Genomic DNA, 6,208 nt, shown 5'->3' with positions numbered 1-6,208 from the left:
AAATTGCTAAAAAAGGGAACCCCCACTCTTATTTTTCTTTCATTTTTGCGGTTTCTATGTTTTGGTTTTATTTCTTGATTTTTGCTGCGAAAAAGACCTGATCTCTCTCAAATTTTTTGTTGTACTTCCAGGGACAAAAATTTAGGACCGGGAAAGTAAACTACACAAGATTCTAAGGTTTATGTGAAAATTTGAACTCATTGTGGCATAATCGACACGCGTGCGCGGTACTAGACTAGCGTCCGCAGGTGTAACCCGCATCCGTGGGTGTATTTTCTCTTTTGCTGCTCCTGTTTTACCTCCAGCATCCATTGATAAATCCTGATCCATAAAATTTGAATATCTTCTGGGATTAATTACGTCGACGGATTGAAACGTCTATTTCATTTCTTTGGCGGACTTGCGGGAAGCAACAAGTTCCAAATTTTTACTGTTTTTGCATGAATGCCATGTACGTAGTTATTATGTGCTAGTTTATGGATTATTATTTACGTGTTAACCTAGAAATATGCATGAATCATGTTCATATACCTGTAAATATTTATATACGATTAACTGGGCATGAATTGCATCTTAATGTATATATACATATAAATGGTACTATTTTGCATGGTTATCTGTCTTTCTACGTATAAGTGTCTATTGTTGCATGTTTAGTATTTCTCTACATAAGTACACGTCTTGTATTATACTTCAATTTTTTCAAGAAAGAGGAGAACATTCCAACGAGGGTTAAAATCTGAGTTGGGTAAGTTGTTTCTAAACCCTACGGGGTGAAGCTGCTCTCTATATGACACTCGCAATCTCAATGATTATTTTCGAAATCGATTTATTATGCAATACAAGAGTCGTATTTTAGTTTATATATAATACATTGAATGTTTAGTTTTAGCATTGTCGTATTTATATGCGTACGTATACTATATTCGCATGCTACTGTATTTAGATACGTATGAGTGATTCAAATTTGCCTGTTACTGTTGATATACGTCTACGTAATATCGATCTACAAATTAGCGTACATATACGTATTACTGATGTATATTTGCCTGTATGTATGGAAGTATTTATTGATGATACAACATTGCTTATTCGTATAGCTATACGTATGAGTAGAGTATCTTCACATGCTACTGCATCTAGTATCGTATGAGTAGATCGTATTTGCATGCTTGTAATTTCACCCTTGCATAAATCTTTAAAAAAAAATTAATAATAATAAAAAAAAAATTAATAACGACCTTGCATAAATTTTAATTCCATAAATCTTATTCATATTCCAACGGTGTCTAGGAAACTTGAAAGATTGAGGTTACTTAATTAGAACCGTGCTTGCACGAAAGCCTCCCTCATATCTCTCTTGTAACCTGGCCGTTGGTTTATACACGTATTTCTCTCTTCACTGCTACATTAGCAGCAGCATATGCCTACATTGTTCAACTCCAAAATCTTTAAGAGAATCATAAAATTCAAGTAATAATAAGTTCCTTCTGTCAATTAGATCTAATTTTATGCTTGCATGCGATTAAGGTCTGGTTCCACTAAAGAATTTGAACATACCTATCGTCGAAAAAAATACGATAAGCAACTGCGTAAGTTCCCACCTAAAAATTGTTCTCCTTCTGTTAATTACCTTCATCAAGTTCCTTCGTCGCCATTAACTTCTGCAGTTATGGCTGACGATCCTCCACCAGCTAAGAAGCCCCTGTCGGACTTCTATATTGCATTACAGGAAGGACCTTCTTCCTGCATCAAACATGAGGACATTGTCGGTGATTTTCGTATCCCACCAAATGTTTTTTGTTTGTTACCTGTGTATCATGGTTTTGATCACGAAAAACCGTACAATCATCTTCGTAGGCTTCAACAAGTGGCCACAACATTTCACCATCCAGCTGTCTCTAAGGAACAACTCTTGCTTCGGCTATTTCCATTCACCTTAGCAAAAAAAGCGTCAATTTGGCTTGCAGGACAACAGCCACAATCCATAGACACATGGAATAAACTTGTTCAAGCTTTCATGCTTCAATTTTACACTCAAAAGAAAAATCACATCAAATGCTTCGAAAATTCAATTCTTTCGTCAAAATCCTCATGAATCGTTTACGGAAGCATGGAGTCGCTTTACTGATCTTCTTTTAGAATGTCCTCATCACCAACTAGACAAAGCCGTCCTTGTTCGTTCCTTCTTTAATGGACTTTTTGATCATCAAAAAGAAACTCTTGATATAATGAACGGCGGTTGCTTCATGGACAAAGGAGCTACTGAAGCATAAACTTTTCTTGAAAAACAAGCGAAAAAAGGTACACACTGGGGTAACACTGAGCCGTCTAGATCATCAAAGGATACTGTAACAAAGGCTACATATATTTTTGAGGTAAAACCCGATCCCGAATTAAAAAATTTGATAGAATCCCTAACTAAAAAAGTAGATGCCCATGCAGTTCAAGTAAACAATAAACTCCCAAAATAGGTCATGAACGTTGACACATCCCCATGTGTTCTTTGTCTCAGTCCTGACCATCCTGATGCTTATTGTCCCTTGTTATATACCTCCCCTTCTCAACCATCAGAAGAGGCATGTGCATTCAACATTCCTAATGCACCTTGGTGACATCATCCGAATTTCGCTTGGCGCCAGAATAACTAATAGCTGGGGGCTCCTCCAGGTTTCGCTAATCCACCTGTTCGACCAACCAACAACTTTATTCCATACCACTAAGGAAATAATCAACAATACCAACAAAGTCAGAATCAATTTAAAAATACTTCGGATGCTAACTATCAAACCAACCGTAGCCTTGTTCCAGCCAATCCAAATCCCAACTATAATCAACAACTTCTCAATAATAATCGTGATCTAGTACCTGTTGCACAACCTGCGCCACTCGTTACGGATTGGACAAGTGAGACTTTCTTAGCTTACATGAACCAACAATCTCAAATTTTAACGTCTATCCAACAATCACTTCAACAATTGGCGCAAGAAATAAGTAAAAAAGGCGTGTTTCCTGGACAAGCAGTTCCAAACCCTAAGCCAGCAAACACTGCCTTTGAACTCACCAATACACCTGGTACAAGTACTCCTAACCAAGGTGAGGTGCACGCAATCACTACTATTCGATCTGGAAAAACTGTAGACAATCAAATACGTATGCCAGATGATCAACCAAAGGAATCTGATGGTTCAAATGAATCTATTTCCAATAATGAACCTACGGAGGATTCACCAAATACAACAAAGTCAACATCTCAGAATTTAGGAAACAAGCAAGCAAACCCCTTTGCCAAATTCCGCCCTAAGGCACCGTTTCCTGCACGCTTGGCAAAGAATAAACCTGATGAGAATTTTGCTGAAATTCGAGAAACTTTTCAGAATTTGACAATCAACTTACCTTTTCTCGACGCCTTAAAGCTATTGCCAAAACATGCAAAATTTCTGAAAGATATGTGCACCACAAAAAGGAGAACTAATGTTCCTTAACAAGCGTTCCTCACTGAACAGTTTCCATCTATCACCGAACACAATGATATAATCAAATACAAGGACCCTGGTAGACCAACGGTTCCATGCACCTTAGGTGACAAATATACGGCTACTGCACTACTAGACCTAGGAGCTAGTGTGAACTTACTTCCATATTACTTATTTAAGCAACTAGGTCTTCATGAGCTGAAACCCACCACCATGACTCTACAGTTAGCCGATCGTTCCATTAAGTATCCAAAAGGAATTGTGGAAAACGTCCTTGTAAAAGTCCAAGACTTTTTCTATCCTGTCGACTTTGTTATTTTAGATACTGAAGTTGCATGTAATTCCATTCCTATCATCTTAGGACGTCCGTTCCTAGCAACTGCTAATGCTCTTATTAACTGTAGGGATAGTTCCATGACCATGTCTTTCGGAAATCTTTCGATCGAGGTAAATGTGTTCAAGATGATGAAACAAATTCCAGAACCTAACATTGATGGTGAGGTGAACAGGGTTGATAGCATTGTGCAAGAGTATTTCACAAACACTTTTCCTGAAGATGAAGTATACCAATTTCTTTCCTTTAGAGATTCTGAATTTGAGGACGATGATTATACACAAGAAGTAAACGAATTATTAGAGTCAATACCATTATTTGACCCTACGACCGTGATGTCCAGCGATTTAGAGGAACATCAATCTGTTTACTCTATGGAAAATGATTTTCCTCAAGAATCTTTAATATCCACTCCACCCGCCCCTGACTTAAAACCTCTTCTTTCGGAATTAAAATACGTACATCTTGATCTAGATGGTAGTCATCCAATTATTATATCATCTCAATTGATTGATGATCAAGAATCCCATTTAATAGATGTCATTCAACAACACCGTTCTGCTATTGGATGGTCCCTCGATGACATTAAGGGCATTGACCCTAATGTATGCACCCATCGCATACATCTTGAAGAAAATGCTAAGACATCGCGTGAACCGCAGTGTCGTCTAAACCCAACCATGGAAGATGTGGTACGGGAGGAAGTTTTAAGATTACTCGATGCAGGTATTATTTACCCTATATCCGATAGTATTTGGGTGAGTCCAGTACACATTGTTCCAAAGAAATTTGGCATTACAGTTGTGTGCAATGATAAAGATGAATGCATCTCCGCTCGTATTCCAATGAAATGGCGAATATGCATTGACTATCGCAAACTTAATACAGTAACTCGTAAGGATCACTTTACACTGCCCTTCATCGATCAGATGCTTGAACGGTTAGTCGGTCATATGTATTACTATTTTCTTGATGGTTATTTAGGATATTTTCAGATAGTCATAGATCCTGCTGATCAAGAAAAGACTACGTTCACCTGTCTTTTTGGTACATTTGCATATAAACGAATGCCTTTCGGCCTTTGCAATGCACCTAGTACTTTCTAACGCTGCATGCTTCACATTTTCAGTGATATGGTTAAACGTTTTATGGAAGTATTCATGGACGACTTCTCAATATATGGAGATTCTTTTGATAGCTGTCTATCAAATCTTGAAAAGGTCTTTACACGTTGTGAAGAGAAAAACCTTGTTCTTAATTGGGAAAAATGGCATTTCATGGTTAAAAAAGGAATAGTTTTAGGACATATCGTTTCAAAAGACGGAATAGAAGTCGACAAAGCTAAGATAGAAAAAATTGCTTCACTTCCTATACCAAAAACAGTTTGCGACATTCGCGCATTTTTAGGACACGCAAGTTTCTATAGGAGATTTATTCAAGATTTCTTAAAGGTTGCTCAACCTTTAACCAATCTCTTGCTTAAAGATTCCGTTTTTTTACTTCAGTTTCAATTGCAAACAAGCTTTTGAGACTTTAAAATCCGCCTTAACTACCGCTCCCATAATTCAACCACCTGATTGGTCTAAACCTGATTGGTCTAGAAATTAGAGATAAAAAAGGTTGCGAAAATGTGGTTGCAGACCATTTATCAAGACTTGTCAGTGATATGGATACTGATACCGAACCTATCTGTGATTCCTTTCTGGATGAACACTTATATTCCATTTTTTCGTCCCCCTGGTACGCTGACATAGTAAATTACTTTGTTACCAAGGATGTCCTTTCATCTTGGTCTCGTAATGACCGAAAAAAGTTCTTATCTACTGTGAAATTTTATTTCTGGGATGATCCCTACCTCTTCAAGTATTGTTCCGACCAACTAATCCGTGCGTTCCATTCGATTTGGGAACACACTGACGTGTTATCCTTCTGCCATGAACAATCTTGTGGTGGTCATTTTAGTGGTAAGAAAACAGCGGCCAAGGTTCTACAATGTGGATTTTATTGGCCAACATTGTTTAGAGATGCACATGAGCATTGCAAAGCATGCAACCGCTGCCAGCAGCTAGGACGCATTACTCAACGCAATATGATTCCCTTAAATCCCATTTTAATTGTGGAAATCATTGATGTATGGGGCATCGACTTCATGGGTCCCTGATAAAACATAAAAATGATAGTTTACCTATGAAATGAACGATGAAACTCAAAACGTAAGTAAACTAAAACTTAATTACGTGCCTATATTATCAAAGATTTCTACTCTCAATCCTATGAGATATAGTGGAGTAGATGATTCGTTCCACTCCTAGTCCTTCCGCATGCTGTGTTCTCTACGTATAAATAATCTTAACTAAAGTCTAATGAGAGATTTATGAAATGGCAACTAGACTACGAT

This window comes from Coptis chinensis, chromosome 4, assembly GCF_015680905.1.
Source record: "Coptis chinensis isolate HL-2020 chromosome 4, ASM1568090v1, whole genome shotgun sequence".
In the NCBI taxonomy this organism is placed as follows: Eukaryota; Viridiplantae; Streptophyta; class Magnoliopsida; order Ranunculales; family Ranunculaceae; genus Coptis; species Coptis chinensis.
The sequence above is the reverse complement of the archived record's forward strand: the minus strand, read 5'-3'. Positions refer to the sequence as shown.